This window comes from Caloenas nicobarica, chromosome 7 (genome assembly GCF_036013445.1).
Source record: "Caloenas nicobarica isolate bCalNic1 chromosome 7, bCalNic1.hap1, whole genome shotgun sequence".
NCBI lineage: Eukaryota > Metazoa > Chordata > Aves > Columbiformes > Columbidae > Caloenas > Caloenas nicobarica.
The window spans coordinates 16258955-16281435 of NC_088251.1; the positions used below are offsets into that span (position 1 = coordinate 16258955).

The 22481-nt window shown below is 35.0% G+C and overlaps 1 protein-coding gene across 1 annotated transcript in view; it reads left to right on the forward strand.

Annotated features, from left to right (window-relative positions):
* Nucleotides 1-22481, forward strand: part of LOC135990990 (adhesion G protein-coupled receptor A3-like) — a 272534-nt gene that overhangs the window by 242037 nt on the left and 8016 nt on the right. The window lies entirely within an intron of this gene.

The following is a 22481-nucleotide window of genomic DNA, read 5'->3' on the forward strand; positions in this document are numbered from 1 at the left end:
TCCATACACTTCCAGAGTACTGAGTGATGTTTTGGAAGTAGCAACAACAGGGCTCTTCCTTGTGGGCTATGTTTGTGGTATAGTGATGACCAACAACTTACACCCTGCTCACACGTATGTGCAAGATGCGATAGTGCTCCACTTGCATCCTCCCCCTGTCCTGTGATGGGGCAGCAGTGCTTCACTGTCATTCGCTGGCTCATTATTTCTCTCAGATACCTCAACTTTAATCTGTAGTATCCAGCTGAACAGTAGCTAAGTATCTTTGTGACACTGAATTATGTTAAATTCTTTCTACTGAAAAAAAGGAGAAACCATGCTAAACTTTCAAATACAGGGAAACCCTCTCCTTCAGCTTGCGTCAACCAATTCTGTGACGAGTCTCTTGCCTCACGACGAAGAGATTTTACAAACTCACATGATGTCATGACCCCTGTGGTATCTGCTTAGTGCTTTGTTCACAGTATTAACCCTGCTTGTCCCAGGATGAACATTTAGATGCTTGATCTGAATTCTGACAAGGTGGAAACCAGCTCATGAGCAGGAATGGGTCCACTGCCATATACTGCTGCATTTGCATAACTGCAGGTCCCAAGAGAGCCTGGCCGGAAGTGTTGTGACATCCATCACAAATTGAGTCCAAGGTGTTGGACTCGATGATCCTTGTGGGTCCCTTCCAACTCAGGACATTCTATGATTCTATGATGATGTGTCAATTTTTACTGAATAAGTTACCAGTAAAGCAGGCCATTTCCTGAATTTGAGTTGCACACAGTATTCATGTCATTGAAAATTGCCACATGATGGTTTTGCACCATAATGGAGGTACTAAAGACAAGCCAGCTATAAAGACTGGTTTCAATATTTATTTATATCTATTTAGCTTTTTTAAAGAAAGATTATGTCCTTTACCAGAGAAAAACTCTAGAATAAAAAGAACTAACAGTTTCTAATATTCCTGAAGCTGAAAGGGTCTTCAGACAATGATCTGCATTACTCTTAGGGTCTGGAAAAATTCCGCAATCAGTCATAACAAGCAGGCTATAATTTATTGCAGCATAATAGCAGTGTAACAGAGGATCAAAATTTGACAATGATAACAAATTACCTATTAAATGTCAAGTTTGCCAAATACGTCACGTCATTTTCTTGGCTGCGTTCTTTTCTGGATCTTGAGTGCGAATCATATGAAGCGACTTAATTTACATTCTGACAGACACAGACATTACTTGTCCCCTTGACACCAGCAGCTCTGAAATGCAGTTAAGTTCTAGTGCATTTTTCATCAGCACTGGCTCTCACGAATTCATGTCTTCCAGTATCAAACAGTGATTGAGAGAGAGGGAGAGAGAAAGAGGTCAGATGAAAAGCATCAGTTACAGTCCATTGTTTTCTTCTTTATGGTATGCCCTTAAATTTTAATTCCTCTAATCTTGATCCATGGAAGTCTGTTTTTTATTCTCTCAGTGAAGATACTAAACGTTCTCTGTAAAGTTTAAATTTAGGCCTAATTATCCCAAGGGGTTATCTGCCTTTTCCTTAACAACTCTCTGTACTTTGTGTATGTTGAAATACATGGGAAATGCCACAGGGTAGAGTTCTTGGAAGCCCTGAGGAGATCTCTGTACTTCACTCTTTACTATTAGAATAGACACAATTCTGTCATTGGAGAGCAAGCAAAAATGATGTCTTCCTGTAAGTAAGGTTTTCACTAGTTGGATGAACCATGATACAGTAAGCCAACAGTCTCACTGAAAGCCTATACCATGCTTTTGGAAGTTGGCTATAATTTAAATACTCGATTGCATCCTTTGCTTAGAGGACAGAATATTTTGATGGGGGCAGTATCAGTCATCAGAAAGTTTAACTAATATCTCTGATATTATCATCAACACTTCTTATTTTAGTTATTGGAAGCTGAGACTAGAAAATTGTCTTTTCCCATGTATATTTTTAGATCATTTTCTAATTGTGCTGTATTTAGTTGGATTCATTATTGAACAATGGAAGTTTTTGCAATCCTTATGTATTTGCAAGTGTGCTTATAGCCTCAATACCATAAGTTCCTAAAAAGAACATGGTGTGTAACAGTTGCTTTCATATATTTTATCTGCAAATCACTATTCCCATGTTTCTTCTTTCAATTTTTATCATATTTCCTGGGAAGAAGAAAGGCTATGTTGTTGAAATATCATTTAAAATTTTTTTCATTTGAGAAAAATTGAATGTAAGAGAAGCCGTGGTTTCCTTCCAGTTATTGTTTTAGTTTTACTCATCAAAATAAGGCTCACACTCAACATCAATATAAACTAGTATATTATTATATTGGATAGTAAAATAATCTAAAGGTAAGAGTTATTTAAAAATTTTAGTAAGGCTTAATTATAGAGCTAATCTTTTCAACAATTCCGTATTCTGAAGTCAATTTTAATAACTCAGACATTCAAAGATGACACAGGTAGTGATAGAACAGTACCACCAGAATTGTTGATCTTATTTGTCAGATTATACTCTGTCCTAATAGCCTACCAGTTTAGGCAAGTTCACACACACACACACAAAAAAAAAATTGTAAAGCTGAGATCTTAGCCAGAATGACAAGATTCTGCCACCTGGAGTATAAAAGCTGTTGATATTATACACTATTTAATATGGTCACTCTTAAAAAGGCTGATGTATGGTCAGATGGAGTCATGGATCAAAGCCAGAGCAATTTTATTGCTAGCTAGCAATGTCACTGCAAGATCTGCAGTGGAAAAGGCTATAAAATAGTGACAAGGGAAACATTTTCATTATTTCTTCTTATTCAATTTCAGCCTGAAGCTAAATGCATTTCCATTATACAGGGAAAAATTATCTTAGGTCAAAGAAAATGTTTAATTCAGCTTTGAATTAATTGCTGCACACAAGAACATTTTCAGTAAAAACAAAATATTAAAATATTAAGGAGATTCACAGAAGCAATATATTGTCAGTGGTACCCTGAGTAAGTTGTTGCACTTTGTATACACCATGTAAATATTCATTGCAAACAGCATGGGATTGCCAGTGTATGGTGTCATAGTGTGGAGGTACTTTCCTGCTTACTCTGAATCAAATGAGAGAAGTGATTAGAACTTGGTTTTTCCACCTTCAAGGTGAGTGACTGAATTATTGTGTTCATTCAGACCAAAATAGTAACAGAGCCACCTGCTTTAGTTTTAGTTTCACTTCATCTGGCTTGTGAATTAAGCCTCAAATTGAAAGTATTTCAAAAGTTTTTTTACATTTTCTAGTTGGCAAAATTATTCTCCAAATCTGACTTAAATTCAGTATTAAATGCTTTAAGTGAATGATGCCTGGAACACAGGTTCCTCTTTGATTTAATTTTACTTCTGCTTTTACTACTACTGTTCTACTACACTCATAGTAAAATAAGGATTTTATTACTGCCATAATTTCATTAGCTAAAGTACAAGTGAGATACACATGATGTTGACACTTTCCAGAACAGAATTTCAATAATACCAGATCTTTAAGAGATATTGAGGTAGAAGGTGAAGTTCTATCTTCAATGTTTAAAGAACAGTGTGTGAACTACTTAGTATAGATGAAAATAAATGGTTTACAGTTATTGCGAAATAAAAGTATATTAACTTATTTCTTGTAAACAAGCTATTAAACAGCATAGTCACATATCAAGACTTCCAACTGAAACTCTCCCTGTTGTAAAGCTATTGAGAAACATAGCTAAAAAAGAAAACGACAATATCTAAGTGATACTTGGTCATTTAATAAGGGAATTATGGTCTTGGGACTTAGGAATTTTAACAACGTGCGTTAAGGTGTTTGCAAGCTTGCAAAGTTGAGAGCTTCAGGCAGACTTATAATGATTCCTAGGATATTTTCAGATTTGAAAGGCTGTAACTGCAATATGCTGATCTGCAGAACTGTATTAGGTTGAATTTTCAGCTGCTTTTATCATGAGTTCACATCTAGGTATTTCCTGGAAATTCCGAATTCTTGTCACACTATTCCTTGCCTCAACACTTTCTAGAATTTGAGCTAGTCATATACATAATTGTAGAGGATAAGTTAGAGGGTAGGGTATGCTTGATAAAATGCTCCATGCTTTGATATGCTGCTCCAGGCAAAATGTAAAATGCTGATTGGAAATTTTGCAAGTTCCAAAAATCCTTGAAGATAATATATTCAAACTCCAGTGGGGGCTTCGTAGAAAACTTTATCAGATCTGAAAGAGCTAAATATTTTCTCAGATGATTCTCTGTTGTCATATAGATTAAATTTGATTATGCAAAAAGCTGTAAAGATAAATGCATAAGATAATTTCAAATGTGCCTATTGCCATGACAAAGAACTAAGCATTCCCATCTGCCTGAAATAGTATTCACCACAATTACAGAAAAGGCTACCTGACTTTTGTGGATGACTGTACTTATTTATTATCAAGAAAATTTTTAAAGGAATCATTTGTTTTATTTAAATAAAGCCAGTCACATTAGGTGCAAATTCTTTCTTATGAAAATTGTTACATGAAAAAGACGGAACTTAAAGCTTGTAACAGGTCACCTCTCTTTTAAGTGAATGTCTGTATGCATCCGGCTTAACTGTAATGAAAGCAGCAATGTTGCAAGAGCACAAAAATATAAGACATGAAGAATTGTGGAGTATGTTGTGCAGACTGATGAACTGCAATGTCACAGAAACTAGAACACTGCAAGCAACCAACCAGTATAATATAGAATTATTCAATAGTTTATAATAGCTGCAGCACCATACAACAACTAAGCTTTTAAATTATAGTATGGCATAGGTCTTATTAGAGTATTGCATTTACCAGTACATTGCCACTATTCCATGAAGTAATTTTGGCTTAAAGATATTATTAGATTTCAAGAGCAAATTATAACAATAAGAAGTACCTAGATTATCTTAAAATAAACTAAGAATAAAAGCCAAATATAAATTTTTATGCACATATATGTTTTTAGCAATGACAGTTTTAAATGCATGATTTTAGAATTTCAGAATATTTTTCTTTAATGAATGGAAAAGTTCAAGGAAATAAAATTATAGTCCTTGGGCAAACAAGACTGGTGAAATCTACAGATACGCATATTAAATATGCCGCAGCGTATTTAACTGTAACTGTTGTAAACTCAGCTTCGGACCTGACTCATTCCACGCATACTTCTTGTCAAATGCATGTGATAATCTCTGGCTTAAGCTTGTTTGGAAGGAGGGCTTAAAAGTCTTGGGAGGAAACATTGCATTAGATTGATTTACTTGGTTTTGAGTTGGGAGACCATGGAAAAATACACATATACTTCCATTGATCTCCTTGACCTTGTATGTCCTAAATAGCTGAAGCCCATTACTGGAAGTGTGGATGATTATTTTCTTTTCAACTTAATTTTAATTAAAAACTCCAAATGAGAAGACATTAAAGAGAAAATCACACTTAAGATGTTAAAATAGGAATGTTTAAAGTTAGCATCCTCCTGGAGTATGACTGAGTATTTTTAATTTGATTTTCAAAATGTTACAGTAGTTTAGAACTTTGAGCAGGCTTTGGTTCCATTTTAGTTGTGCTTCAACTGCTAAGGCTGTAAGTAGTGAAATAATCTTCAGGAGTACAGTGCATAAGTTATAGCGTTAAAGGCAGCTTATTGTTCAAAGCTGCATCTCATACATCAGTGCCTCAGAGTTTTGCTTTTTGCTTTACTCATCACTTCTCTGTTTAACATAAACAGAAAAAAAATAAATCGCAGCATCTAGGTTAATACAGACTGAGAAATTAAAGTTCTCCTATGTAACTTTTATAATTTTAATATTCTGAATATAGAATAAGGTACATACTAAGAGTCACTACCAGAGTAGATAAAGCCCTCCTACATTAGATTGAAAGCCAGACAATGACTGTTGGGGTTAGAGTAACATTTTCTGGATCAATTAGTTCAAAACTGACTAGTGTGGAGTTCTTTACAATGGTTCATAAATGATAGCAGAGGGAAGGCAGGTCTTCATATAGAACAGGTTTTGTACATACATAGTATTTTCTCTGCTGTTTCTACTGAACACTTTATATTTTTACATGGAAAAATTACACTTCCAGTACAGCCAGGGTATTCAGAATTTGCATTTTGAATTTCCTGACTATTGATCTGATTTTTCAACCTTTGTTTTGCACTGTTATAAAGTGCCGTGAATACATGTTGTATCTTACAGAGGCAGTTGAACAATTGTCTGTGCAGAACAGCATACATTGTAAATGAGAGAAAGTCAGTGGAATGATTGAAGGTATAGAAACTGAGAAGCAGAGGAGTTCAATAGGTACATCAGGAAATGAAATTTTGACTCAGGATAAAATAGGGGTTCAGTGTGAAAATGAAACAAAAAAAATGTCCAAAGAAAGATTTAAAGAAAACTAAGCAAAGGATGGGTCTTGAAACAAAGTGCAGACCAACGTATACATCTTGGGAGAACTGTAGAAAGTCTCAAAGAGATCAATCAGATTCTAACAAAGGAAAAGAGAAGTCATGAGTACACCTGAAATGGTGATAATATTAATAAATGAAATGCAAAGAGAAAAATCTTGACCTGCAGTAAAGTAAGAGACAAGCAAACTCAAGTTAGGTAAAAAGTTTGTCATGTATTTTAAAAGTCCATAGCTATGCTTATCTGTCTTCTGGACTTCAAACCCTATTCCTGATCTGTTTTAATGGGATGGTAAATCACCTCCCTCTTGGTGAGACATGCCCCTTTAGAGATTCCACAGCTGAAAAGGTGGGAAAGGAAAAAGAGAGTGTCTGTGCAGTAACATCATAAAAAATCATAATATTTCATATTCTGTTTAGAGCTTGACTTTCCAGCCTTGTGATTTCATTCGAAACCGTCATTCTAAACTTTTTAAAGAATGCTTCTAACTCCTTATTTGCAATGAGAATTGTAAACTTGAATAAAGGAATACATGAGCTCAAATAACTTGAAAGTTGTGGACCCTCACTGCTAGTTGTGAGTGTGAATAACAACACCGGTAAGAGGCTTACAATGTATTACTAACAAAATTTTCTGAAATTATTGAGGACAGGACAATAAATAATAAGCTTAAGTTGCAGTAAGGGTAAACAGGTGGATATTAGAAGATGATTTTAAACTATGAGAATAGTTGACAATCAAAACAGGTTACCTGGGAGCCTGTGGAAACTCTGTCACAAGCAATTTGTTAATATATGTTAGATAAAGTCAAGCCTGTCATGATAGATGTTTAATGTGACCCTGCCTCAGAGCTTTTCAGTGGACTAGATGACCTCTTGACCTACAATTCTGTTATTCTTAAAACAAGCATTTTTTTCCTAACAGTATTCTCATTTTTCAAACCTTTATTTACTGCTTAATTCCTACAGCCTTGTTGGTCTTGTAAGAAACTCTCGTGTTTTATTATGCAAGCAAATTCTGACAGAAGAGACTTTGAAACTAATGTGTTCCAAATATGCCTTCAGTGTTTGGAAATGTTATGAGTCTTGTAGAAACTGGCTGCTGATCCTCCAGGTATTTTTATTCAGGTACCATGTTACTATATAAAACATAACAAAAAATTAGGCCAGCTTCTGCTCTGAAATGTACACACACACACACACAACGGGTTTTCAGTGAAACACTGGGAGTTACACATATTTAATCACAGGAAGATTTTGATTCATAGATGGAAATTATTGCTTATTCCTACTTACAAATAAAAATTGGTAAATGCTCAGGAATTTTAACAACGTATTAAAATATAAAGTATATAATATTTAATATACCTTAGCAAAATAGAATGTCCAGGTTCAATTTTATGTATATATTGATTAAGTACTCAGAAAAAGGGGTGATGCCATTATTATTCAATAACACTTGGTGCTCAGATAATCATTCAAGATTTTAACAGTTTATCTGAAAGTGACTGTTGGCTTACATTTTCTGTGAAAGAAAACCTGAGCCCAGACACCTGACTTATTTATCTTTTGGTCGTGATAGGTACCTAGTTATTATTTTATCTATTGATATAGGACGTAGGAGAACTATGATTACTGAGGATCATTTGTGTTTGCTTCTCAATATTTATAAGCAATGCCAAGAAATTAGACATTTCAGAGATTTACCTTCAAATATTCTATATGATTTTTGTGGAAAATGTATGAAATGTAAGTAGTTCCATCTTCCAACATGCCTTGACTGGTAGCTATGCTTATTACAAGTAATCATGTCAGTAGATATAGGTAATTCACCAAGAACATTATCCACAAATTTATGCCTCTAAATGTCTGAGCAAATCACAATTTCTTCAGCTATATTTATTGCTTTAGTTTATCTCCCAGTCTTACTTTTGCAATCATTTGTTTTATAAGTTGATTAGGGAGGGTCCCTGAATTTGTGGTATTTGCTAATTATGTGAGTCATGAGTGGTCAGACATAGGGTCTTGCTTCTTCTTCATATTAGATGGGTTTACAGACATCTCCAAAAAAAGCTACCTATACAGGAACAGTTTATTTCCAAGACATATTTTCCAAGACGTATTTTCCAAGGCATATGCATACCACTTTGGAATTTGATTTCTGGAATAACTGATATCAGTGAAACTCGTTCTCATTAATCAAAAAGATAAGGGACAGGAATCATGGGCAAATTACTGCCACTGTTATTTTCAGAATAGCTATTCCATGCTGGCTATAATGCATATGTAAGGCATTTTGGACTATTTAATATGACATGTCATAATCTTGTTATTGTCTCATAAAAGGATGACATTATACTTGTCTACTCATATAGACACAGTCTTCCATTCGTGATATTGAAGAAGCAACCAGTTAGCCATATTACTCCTTCATGCATTTGAGTGTTTTCCATCTAGAAAGGACACTTTACTTCTTTCTGAGATTCATTGCCAAATCTGATAACAATTGTTGTACCTAGCAAATCTAGGTAGCCTTTTGACCAGGAATGTTGAGCAATGAGATGCTCACAGTTTTGTGAAGATGGCAAGGACTGCTGTTCATTCCTTTTCAGATCTCCTTTTCCACATTACTTCCACAGTAGCATTCTGGAAATGACAAGCCATTTCTAGCTTTTAATTAATATTTCTCTGTTATTATTTATAAAGATAACTCTCCTCTCTCTCTCCTTCTCTTTCAAAGTTTCCTGATCACTTCTGGCTCAGTGCTCCAAGAAACTCTCTGATTTTTTTAGAAACTTACCCTTTGACCTTTTTATATATGATGGAAAAAGCTTTGTTTTTGCTTCTGGTTACAATCTGGGATACAGATCACCAAAAATAGATTTCTGTGTATGTCAGTTTTTAAACAACAGGAAAAAGCAAATGTCCATGCCATCATCATATATATAATATTTCCCATAGCTCAATTTAGTAAGACAAAAACCGACAACAGCAAAAAACCTCGACGTTAAAGCTAATAATTGGGGCTGACACTCATGAGCTCATGCAATTGTACCTTTGTTTGTTACTTTTCAATAGGGTGAATTGAGGACAAAATGTCAACCTGAATTTTTACTAATAAATCTAAAGCTCCACGCTTTTATGGAGTCAAGTCATTAACTGAATACAGTTTTCTATGATTTAATAGGAATGTTATCCATAATAATTCTTTTATGTATAGCATTAAAAGAGAATGCTTTTTGCTGACTCTAGATTAGCAGGTTGAATTACATCCTATAGAATATGAAGGAGAAAGTGTTTCAGAAAGAAGCCAAAAGTCTAGAACCATGAGAGAAACTTATTTCCACCATGCTTTACTGCTTCACTGCTACATGTAACATTTAATAACACCTACTTGGTAAGATTTTAAGTTCTTGGCTACCTGGATATCTGTCAAGATGATAAATTGCAAGTTGTAGAAGTGGATAACATTGCATAAACCCTAATAGAAGATTTTCTTCATGAGAGAAAAAAAAAAAGAGGAAGCTTTTTGCTTTTTGCAAATTGTAAGGATGAAACTTTGCTAAGATTATTTAGAGGGTAGATTAGTTTCTGCAAAACAATAATGCGGTTGTGTAGTACAAAATCATGCAAGTCTGCATCTCACTCATACGGAGCTTTACCAAAGTCAGTAGGAACAATTACCTAATTAATGGATGTACTACTTGTCTGATACAATAACAGATTTTATATAAAGCATGATTTTTTCTTTTGTTGCAAGTATTCTTGGTTACAGTCACAGCTGTAGGCATTGTTGATGGGATGTGAAGTGGGATCTCTTTCTGACCTCAATCCTGTCCTACCTCAGTTATATTTTAATAATGCACTGTACTTTCCCAAAGAACTCTGTCTGGCTCTAGGCACATAGCCTTCTAACTGGAAGAATTTTCAGGCTATGCTCACTCACCTGTGAATCAGTCTACTCTGAACAGTGTATATGTTTCAATTTACAGAGTGATATAAACTAGAAGAGCAGAAGTTTAAAGAGCCTTTCTCTCGACATTGACAGCTGGTATGGATGGACCCTCATAATATTGAAAAGATAACAATGAATAATAAATCAGTCATAGAATCATAAAAATAATAGGTTTGGCAGAAACATCTGTAAGTCATCTAGTTTAACTCTCTGCTCAAAGCAGATCCAAACTAAGTTAGCTCAGGGCCTCATCCAGTCAAGTTTTGAAAATCTCCCAGGATCTTGTTTCTTCCTCCCATCCTAGTTCTGTTTCCTTTTAGCTTTCATCTTGAATTGGCCACAAACATGAAATGTAAAGGTTGTAACCTAGCCTGAAATAAAGTAAAAAAAAATTGCTCTTAATCCCATGTACAAAACCCCATGAGTTAAAAAGAACATCCTTGAAATTCATAGGTATATAACGTAAAGTTAAAATTCATGGCTACATAATGTAAAATATATAAATATCATCTTTATAAACACAAGAAATTACCATCAAATTGCACATAGTGTATCTGAACTATTGATGAGAGAATATGAGGTATAGCAAAAGAAACTCATCACGTAGTGGCCACCTCATTCTGCCACAGTCCATGAGGATTCTGATTCTTATTCTCTAGTCCCAACTCTCAGCCTTTCCAGAAGTTTAACAAATTTCTAAAAAATGCAGAAGTAAGAATAAAATAGAATTTTGATGGAAGTAATTTTCTACCCCCTCAAATTGAAAGTATTCCTACATCACAAGGAAATTAGCACCATTTGTGCTAATAACCAGAATACTGAATATCCAGTTCTCACAGCACTCAAGTGTGACGGCTTGCCCTTAATCATCTAATTCAAGCAAAGAGAATCTGTCTTCCCCATCACAGAAGAGAGTCCTGGCACCTGATTATTGAGTATTCACAGATGGTTTTCTTTCACTGTCACTTAAAGGAGCAGATTCACTTGGTATAATAGTTCACTGTACCAAATAACTTGTAGTTCACTTTACCAAAGTAAACTTTGTTTCTTGCCTCAGGGAATACTGTTATGAATAATAGCTTTTTGCTCACATTGGTCAGTGTACACTGACCAGTCAATGTGTGTAGCATCAAGAAGGTAGGGGACTTTATTATCCCCTAACAAAAACATGATGAATTCAGTTATGTGAAGGTTGTTGTTATTGTTCTAGAAAAATATCCAAATACATTAGTCATTGATACATGGGTTTAAAATTACTTCATTCAACTAATACTTAAGCTATGAAAAAAAAAGGAAGCATGGCTTTCTTTCAAATGGCAAAACTGAGGAATATGCTATTGTGGAAATACATGAAAATGAAGCTGTCATTACTAAGGGTTCCTAAGTGGAAAACTACAGGAAGTAATAAAATGTGCTTTAAAAAAATTTTGGAATACCTTGTAATTACCAAGTCAAAGACTGTAGTTATTCACGGTTAATCAAGTTAATAGGTTTTGGTTTTCTAATGTTTTCTTTCTGTATGAGTCTGGTGAGTTGTAAGTAGTGGTTGCAGATACTATTAATATATGACTTATTACTCATGGGAGATGCCAACATCTTTGATATATCTTCTTAATCTGAAAACAAAATTGAAGTCAATATTTAGAGGTGATTAGGTAATAGATATTCAGAATAATTTTTGGTTGGAAAAAAATTGAAATGTTTCATCTCGATAGTTTGGGTTTTTTACCTGAGCTATATTTTGAAGCTTCCTATGTTAAATTCCTGGTGCATAAATTTTCAATAACTCTAGTCTTAGTGGAGTGCGAGTTAATTCTTGAGGCAGGTACTCTATTCTAATCTGCTGATCTGTATAAGTACTGAGATATTTTTTTCTGAGCAAGTACTTGCGAACAAAGACAATATAAGGCTAGAAATTAAAAAAAAAAAAAAGCTCATGTTTAACTTTGATACAGACACCTTACACAGAATACTTTTTTTTAGATTTCTCATTGTGCAGTCTTGGTAGATAAAGCAAAAATGCAATGCCTTCAGAATCGATGTGTCAAGTCAACTAGGGTGTATTTTAAGATGTTAATATCTGTGCCTTGAACTGACTTCGTCTAAAAGTGTTTCTGTATGGTTTTCTTTGTGATTGAAAGTAGTATTCTATGTGAATGAAAATCATGTCTTTCATTTTTGAGGTACTAATTTTTCTTAACTTTCAGAGATGGCCCCTCCTTAACTCATGACCTGTGGCAAACCCTAAAAATATTATTCACAAAAAAATGAAATATTTTGAAATGGGAATCAAAATAAAGCACAGAGTTTTTTTCCTTTACCGTGCACTGAATATGGACTTTAGAGGCATTCAAAACCCGCTTGTATGCTTTTCACATCAGAAACAATTCCTTTCAGGAAACTGTTTCATCTTTTCTCTGAAAATGTGGGTTTGATTTGTCTATGACAAAAGCTTGGTAGCTGGAAAGATTCAATAGAAAGGGGTTTGTGGTTTCTATGGATCTTCTGTGTAAATGCTTTTCGATTTTAAATGGCCCTCTGGGCTTGTGACTGAATACTTCTTGTAGACCAAGAAGATTTAATAATCAAAATGATATTATTTTTATTTAGTGTGTGGTTTCTTCACGTCTTAAACAAGACTGTTTGTTCTCTCACTTTTGCCTGAGGTTACATCTTGCTCTAGCTGTGTGATTAGATTTTAGATAGATGCAGTTGAAAATAAACCAAATTACTTAAACAGATGGAAGGTAGAAGTAAATTGTGATTAGCATATAATTGTAAAGCCAGAGGAGCAGAAGCCTGAGACACTAACTCTGTTTAATTTTGGTGATGTACCACCTAGTCCTTAAAAATATTTTAAAGATGGGGAGTTTATTACCTCACTGGTAAAATCCTCAGAAACAGTAAGAATGCTTTAATACTTTGAAGTTTTAATATTTAAAAGCCAATAGACCTACCTTTATATATTATCTGAAACAGATAGGATAAATATGTCTTGAGTATTGTGGGTGGTTATAATTTAAGAATATCCATAGGATATGCTGAACAACTGTGGGCAAAGAGATGAAATTTACCATTGTTCTGTAAACATCACAACAAAGCACTTTATAACGACATACGAATACATTAAATATGAATCTATTAAACACTAAAAATGTCTGTTACACAGTGTCCGAACATGTGTAATTTTAAAGTATTTCTGAGAGTAGCAGTAACCAACCAATCACTGTTATGTGACAGAAACTACAATAGCTGATGCGTTCATCAGTTTTGCATACAATTATGTGTGAAGGTGTAATTTTAATTTTCATTGAAGAAAGGTAAATTTTTTTTGCAGAAAGGGCCATTTCATGGGGCAACATAACATTCTTAAAAATGTAATTTTAATGGTCTGTATCAATCAAACAGGCTTTATAAGGTGCTTGAAAAGTTTCAGGCCCAGCAGAAGAGATAAAAATGCTTTTTAGCTTGTTGGAGCTGTGGTTTCTTGCTGCTATTTTCTCTCTGTAAGTAGTAATGTCAACATTCATCATTTAAGAATTAGTAAACTAAAGTAAAAATTGTGGTATCAGTGTAAAAAAAATGTTTTATGAAAACAATGAATTTAAGATTCCTGTTTATCTCCTAGTTTTTGAACCATTACAGTTCACATTTTTCACCTTTTGCCTATAATCATCTGTAATGGAAAAATGGGAATTTATTTTTGTTTATTTTAAAGAAACTTAAAGAAACAGCTTTTTTTAAGTATGTGACTCTCATTGAGACTTTCCTAGTCTAATAACTGGTTAGTCAACCTGAGATGGGTAGAGATCAAGCTTCTGTAAGTTTCACATGACTAGATGGACAGGTGAATGATGAAGATAAATATCTCAAAATAAGAGAAGGCTGAAATGATAGAGAGATGGTATAACTATGGGAAATATCTCAAGAGGACCTTGTGCCTTTTTAGACGCCAAAGACAATAGTAAGAAAAATCTGTAGGAAATCAGATTTCTGTTTTTTTTCAGAAGAGAAAGCTGAGGCCCTCTGGAACCAGGGCTTAATATTGTATCACAAGATATTACTACAAGGCTTGCAAAACACGTGCGAATTTAAAATGCAGTTTTTGTGGAAATTCACGTCTCTGAAGTATTTCTTGTAATTTTTCTTCTAAATAATTTCAGCTCCCTCTCACACTGTGGGCAAACATCTTGCCCTTCAAATAAGATCATTGATTTATATAAGAGAAAAAGGAAAAGACTATATGAATTTAGGAGAAGAGAATTAATGCGTCCTCCCTGGAGATATTTCCCAGAAGTTGCTGTATTCTCTTTTCATCGTCTGTTTGCACACATCTGTCTTGAATGCTCAGCTGAGCAAATCTAAGAATAAGCCACCTGGGTCTACCAGTGAAGTCCCTGCCTTAATGACATCAATTGCTTGGTCATGAATATCTTCTTAATCATTATGTGCGTATACAGGGAAAGAACTTAACAGAAAATAATTTTAAGAGCATTTTTCTCTAGAAAATGGACAGTTTCACACATTACCTGTGAAACTCATGCAGTTGAAATTATTCAGCTCTAACTTGGCAATATAGCTCATAATAAAAAGTAAGGTCACGGAATATCTCTTTCTAATACAACAAATAGATTTTATACCTAAAACAAAAATATATGAAGTAGTGAATAAATAACCTTTCATTAAATTCTTCAAAGGTGCTCATAATTCAAAAGCTGAAAATGCTGTATTTTCACGTGATGTAAAAATTAAAAGACAAGGACTTGACTGGTCCATTTGAAATTTTTAAAAATTACTGCAGAAGAAAAAGCATTCTTCTTGACAAAAAAAATGTTGCCTACAGAGAAAGTAACTGTCAAGCTCAACAATGCGTGAAACACAGGAGGATTCTGGGAGTTGTTTTGGTGACTGCCATAATAAAATATGAGATTGACATAAATTCCTTTTAAAAAATATTATTGCAAAATTTAGTCATAGGATAACATAGACCAGAACCCCCTGTGACTTTCACAGTTGATCGAAATTAAATGTATTTCCTCCTGCTAGTCATTTCATTTGATTCCTTTGGCAGGCATAATGAAATATCACATCAAGTAAAACCAAAGAAATCCATATTTTGTATTTAAAATTCAAGGCGATTCTACTGACAGTCATGAAACATTGATACTTATATAACGTGGATCAAGTATTAAATATGTGACAATATAAGGGTACAGTACTTACCACTATCTTTACATGCTTTACTTTTCATTTCATTTTCATATTCTATAAAATGGCATTGTCATATATAGTCTGTTATCAGAATTTCTTGTCTTGATGAGGGTTGATAGGTTAATGGTTCTTTTCACCCTTTTGAAAAGCAGAAGGACATCTTGATGGTAATTGACTTTCTAAAGGTGTACTGTGATGCTCGGCGAAGCAGTTGTGTTTGATTCAGTAGGCTGGAACTGCAAAATAATTTCAGCTAACAGCTCTACGCCATAGTCAAATGCCTGGAAAAATGAGGTAGCAATGAATTGCTCAGAACAAGAGTATCAGCCATTTTACAACTAGAAATTAACTGTGGAAAGAGAATTGAAAGGCCCGTTGTGTTCCCTGGGAATTAAATGGTTGGGCAAATAGAAAATACTCAAAGCATGAGCATTATTCTCCGCCTATTATTTTTATCCAAGCATTAATATAAACAGTTTTCTCTCTATGAGCTCCATGCTCTTTTTAAGCATTTTAAAACATAGATTCTTTAAGAAATACTAAGAAATATATTTTCTTTCTCATCAACATGCTGCTTAATATTTTACTTGCTTCTTTCCTTCAGAAGTAAATTCAGCATGAGTACCTCCTTGCCCTGACTTAGGTTATATATTCATTAAGCCTGAGCAAGAGTAGAAGTCGATAAGTCAATAGAGCTAATCTGCAGCATGGAATGCACTGTAAGAATCATCTCTTTGTGGTTTCCAAGAGCCGCCAAAGGATTCTCCAACAAAATAAAATAAAAACAAATTAAAAAAAGGTCTCGCTATGTAAATGAAACTCCCTTCTCTTTCTTCTGAATTTTCTCTAAACCCTTTTTTTGAGTTCTTGACTTTTTTTATTTTCTTGATATAAGCTTTTTTGTTTCTCTGTCCGCTCTGCTGGCTCAGACTGTCTTACAGGGTCGTGGTAAAGCAAACTGCAACTCTACTGCCAGACTGTAAATTCCTTTTCCTCTGCAAAATCCCAAAGTAGACATGATGACTACACTAGCCATGAAGGGTATTAACCAAGGAAGCTGAACAGAAATAGCTTCAGCACATCCTCTTGGCTTCCTCCACTAGCAGGGCCTAAACTCTCACACTACCTACCCAGCAGTGCATGAGACATCATCCGACAGCAGAAAGGAAGAGAAATTTAGTTTGACTATGTGGTGCAGTGGGCTCCCATGAAAGGGGCAAGAGGTTTTGAAGCCATTTGGTAGGTGAGGTTGCATATCTTCTGACAATGAAAAGCATTCACTTTATTGCCCATGTTCCCATATTATGAGTCTCTAAGGGCAGATCCAGCAAAGTGTTTAAACTCCTATCTCATGGTCAATTTTAGCAAAAATTAGAGCCTGGTTTTGTCAAATGGAAGCCTGGACATCTTAAGTTGAGCAAACAAATCTGCAGAGACTTTTCTTAATTATTTTTTCATTCACCTCTGTGTGCTTCTGTCTCTGCCTCTAAATGGAGAAGATTATACATATTCTCGCAAGGACATGAAGATTAATTAATTAATGATTGTGAAGCTCTTAGTTTGCAATAAGATCTAGAAAGAGGGGTTATATATAAAAATTAATAACTACCTGTCCAGTGATCTTTGTTCCTTCCATTCTGAATGAGTGAAATATCTTATAGAAAAAAAATCAACCATGAACAGGCAGTTAAAAATAATAACAATATTGCCACATAGAGGTGCTAAATAGAGTTTTCCCACAACATTTATTTCTGCTATTATTTACCTTCTAGAGTTTGACTTGCACTATTGAAGTTTATTTTAGCATTATCAGTAGATTGTTTTTCCTTTTTTTTTTTCAGTGTATTCTCCATGCTTATATTCTTCTTTCCAGACAGGGAAAAACACTTAAGAAATATAGGCTATTTCTCTTCAGTAAGAAGCAAAACTAACATGGTATTTCTAAATGTTTGTAAGTCCAGACTATCTGTGAATAGGATTCAAAATGACAGGGTTTTTTTCTTAAATGAAAAGGACATTTTCAAAATCCCATAATTTCTACATCTTTTTTTTTTTTAATCAAAATTCCTCGGAAAAAAATACTAGGAAATGATGTGATGCATGAAAAATTCAGGAAGAATAATTTGAAAATCAGCCTCATAAATTCAGCTTTCTACAGAGCAGCTATTTATCTGCCTGCCTGCCTGCCAGGTACTTGATCTGTGGCATCTGGTTAGCTGAGAAGTTAATGACCATTATCTATACGGATTATTTTCACAAACATGTTAAAATCAAACCCCAGCTCAAGGAAAAGTAAGGGGGGAAGTCGTCTTGCTGTGACTCCTCTTTTATTTTCGTGTTTATTTTGCAAGTGGCTAATAGATAGACATCTCTTCCTATATGAACTGTGTCCTAGAAGTAAAGCTAAATAGATGAATGGTTTTTTGTATTGGGGAAAACAAAATAAATTAATGTTTTACTGGCACCTTTATATATCTAACATGTACCTTTCTAGAGTTGTGCATGCAGAGAGAAATACTTTTACATATGCATACATTTTAATCAAGTAATGTCTGTAATAAAGACTATTTGAAGCTATTAAATCACTTCCTTATACACTGCCATTCTGCCAACCTCTGCAGAAAAAAAATGAAAATAAGTCTTGCATTACACCCACAAAGCCAAGGTCTGGTCCTTTTTGGAAGAATTCATTCCAGAGTCAAGATTCTTAATCTGGAACCAATTTTGGGCTAAAGAATAGCCAGACACTCAAGGAAGAAATTCATCACTGGGTAGAAGTCTCCTTTTACTTGCTGACTTACTGAGTAATATTTATGGAAATAAACTTAGAAGAATATACTCTATGTTAAGTTAGCAAAATGGATGCTGCCTGCAGGCTATTGCAGTCATTCCCGCTGACATTATCCTGTTTCTATCAGATTGGCTATGTAGCTCCCAGTATTTTGTGGTCAGGTTTGCCTTACAAGAGGAGTTCTTGCTGAAAGGAAGCTGAAAAATAGTAAGCTGTGATGTCAACAGAGGGACATCACCTCAAGCAGTGTCTGCTGCTCTGTTGAGGTTTTTTGTATTCATGTCAGTGCATGTAATAGGATGTGTTATGCCAGTGCATTGTACTTACTGGTCTCAGGCAGCTGCAGCAGCAACTTAGGGGTTCCCTCTAACGTTCAGTGAGTGCGATTCCTCCCCCCACAAATTACTGTACATCATTTGCACTTGACTGCTCAGCCTGGTTTTCAGGCTGTAGGTGTTGCCTACACTGCAGCTAAGAGGTGTGAGTGCAGCCTGCTGAGGCCTACCAGGCTAGCTTTAATCTAATTAGCTTGGATAACAATATTAGTGAAGATGTGAGATGTGGTAGAATGAGCTTCAGTAAATAAATGTTTGCTGATGTGAAAGCCTACTAGGAATCATCAGGACATCCCTGGGTGGCCAGCAAGAGCAATACACAAATGTAAAAAACTCTTCCCAAGGGCTGTTTGAAGCAACAGCTTGGCAATTGTTTCAAAGCCCTAAATCCTCCCACAGATAGTTTACAGTTTTCTCCGTAAAACAATTTTGAAATTATATATATAATATATACTGTATGTATTATATATGTTATAATACAAATTAACTGTTTGTCAAGAACAAATTTTAGCTGAAAAAAGTTTTCATTTCCTCCCTGTGGTTTCCCAGTCTCTAAATATTTGCCTGCATGGCTATCTTGACCACAATCAAACCCTCTGTGTTAGCTCGCTCCGTCGTAACAGTAAGATCTGTTGGAGCACGGTTATTTTGTCTTCTTACTGCTGCCTACAGTTTCATTACTGGCAGCCTGAGGATCACCATTTGCATTCTTGAATGGTGTGGCAGAGTAATCGCACGTAGATGAAATTTGCTCTGGGTCCTAAGTTACTGCATGTACTTTTGTGAAGAGGAGAAGAGTCCACTGGCATAATGAGAAAAATTAGAAAATTAACTCAGAAGTAGAAAAGGTAATTGGAAGACAAAAGGTGGTTACTGAACCAAAGAATATAAAACTTTAAAGCTTAAAAACCAAAAGATACTCATGAGAAGGAGTAGCAAATGTAAGTTATGCAAACAGCTTAGGAAAAAGATTGATCATTATTTTCAAAATAAAAAATATACTTGAGAGAGGAAAAAAGATGGTTGAAAAGCATGTACTAGCTTAGTCTATGAGGTTTATCAGTACAGTACTGCTTATTATATTGTTCTGTGAATGAGAATTACTGGACAGGAGAACTGCCTCTTTCTTTTGTTGTTGTGTGGCTAAAAGACATCAAAAGTTGGATGCAGCAACAGAAGCAGCAGAACCCAGCATCTCTCCAGTTACAATCCTTATACTCAGACCACTTTAACTGATCTGGAAAATCTGGTCTGTGTATGTCCCCAGGCAGTGCTATATGAAATACCAGTGGATGTGAGTATTTGGGCTACACAGGGAACAACATACCTGGGCTCCTCCTCCACAAGTCAGGCTTCGTAGGGAGTAACAGGCAGAAAGTCATTGGCAAGGCTTAGTGAATATTGGGAGAGAACCATCCTAACCAGGGGATCCTTCAGATAAGATTATATTCTTCTTGCTCCTGCTTGAACTCTCAGAGAGACAGTTGTGTTTCTTGGGCTTGGGGACAAACTCCTGGAAGCCATGATTTTCCCAGTCCCTTCATTTACAGTAACAGAGGTGACTTGGGTTTAAACATAAGATGGGAATTAGGAAGACTTGTTCCGAAACAGATTTTCTGCATAACTTTTAACACTTAATCTCACCTTGCTTGTTTTCTCATCTGTACAACTGGGATAATAACATTTATCGACCACACAGGGGGCTGTAAGGCTAAATTAAGATTACAAAGCACTTTGATTCTCTTAGATAAATAGTTTTCTGAAAGTATGAAGAATAGCTATTTATTATCTGTATTTTCTTCACTTTTATTCATGCTCTATCAATTCTACTTCAGATTTCTCTTCAAAAAACATGTTGTAGTCATCTCGTCTGGGTGAAAAAGAAAAAATTTATAAAAACTAATTATTGCGTAGAAACTAATGTTTGGAAGACTGGTCTAAATTTCATAATTTTAAGTGTACTTTCTCACAACTAACATGTATGTGGATATTCTTGAACAATGTTTCTTCTCTGGTGACTTTCCACTATGGTCTTTTCTCCTTTATATACTGTTTAAGATATCCACTAGCTCAGACAAATGGGCAAGAGTATGCACTCATGCTCTTACAATTTTACTTCCATTTCTTTGATTTCTGTTCATTCTATTTTAATCCCATTCCTCTCTTGCTGACTTTTCTTCTATTTGGCAGATTTTTTTTTTCCTTCACTCTTCAAGAATCTCAAATCCACCCATGAAGAATCATTTGTATATACTGTCATTTCTATTTGCTATTTTACTTTTTTTTTTCTTTTTTTCAATGAGACAGGGCAAGCAGTGTGCTGTGCTGGATATCAGTACAGTGCACCTCAGGTACACTGAAACCACTTGACTTCACATCATTTCTAGAATGTATATTGTTTCTCTTAGCAATGAGCCAGGGCAGGAGTTTGGCTAGATTTTGCCACATTTCTGAAGCACTGTGTAGCTAAGTGCTTCCAGAACATCTGATGCCACTGTTGTAGTGTTCAGCAGCCTGCTGAAAGTGTGAGATATCAAATAGATTAACTAACATCCAAATACTGTTTTGTATGAGACTTTAGAAAAAGGACATGATTTAAATATGTGTATCCAATCTGTAGGAAGTGGCAGCACTGCAAAAAATTAAATTATAGGTTGCATTGTAGGTAAATTCTATGGTGTAATCACTTCAGATGAGTTTGAAGTGCAGTTTCCTATACTTGCTTCCGTATTCCTATTTTTCTGCTCCTTCCTATTTCTTAGATAAACTGAGATTAACTTTTCTATGCTTCATTGCTTACCCTAGTCATTTCCTGAATTTCAAAAACGTCATTGAACATGTCTTTGTTAAAAATAATAAGCAATTTAGCTAGCTTATTCAACATGCTGAAGTCAAAAGATATATATAATCATAAAACTGCAGTAAATGAATGGATTTTGTAAGGAAGCAGCTTGTTCATTGGAATTTGTTGAGCTCTACGGAATAAGCCAAGTTTGAAGAAAAAAATATATATTTAGTGACTTTGAAGTTATAAAATCTTAAGGGCTTTCTCGTGAATGTAGAGAATGATTTTCTCTGCTCTGTTTACAGCTTAGACCATTAGGACAAAGATTGACCGTAAAACTTAACGTGAAATTTTCTGAGGTCTGGTCTCCAATTCTGCTTCACAAGGAGGTGGGGGAAAGAGGTTAAGAACTTCTAACGCTAATTCTGGGTTTGATTTAAAAGCTGATTTATTTAATCTTACTATATCTCTGTTTCTGTAAAAATCCTGCTTTGCAATGACTCTGAAATTGCCCAATATTTCTAACACATTATAGAAAACTAGTGGCCAGATTCTGATCAGAATATGTCCCACATGTTATCAGGTTTCTCTTGGTCCTGGCAGACAGCATAATAGCAGTGACAGAAGCATCTGTATCCCTGCATTGTTTCCCACACCAGAACAGTGGCTTAAAAAGAAACTAATTTTGTCTACTGACAGAACAGCATTGGTTAAACGAGGAAACGAGTCAGGATGTTCAGAGAACCATCTGAGCTTCTTAGGTGTGGTGGAACATTTTCCCGTCTGTCACTGAGCAGCATTCCTTCCAGCTGTAACCTCACACGTACCAGGGCCCGTGCTCTCTACCTCAGAGACCACAGCGGTGGAAGTGCTGTGCTCCATGCATAATTTTCTGTGTTACTTATATAAATGGAAAATGTGATGATGGTTTATTTTGCTGAATTTGGACGTAGCAATGCAGGATGCC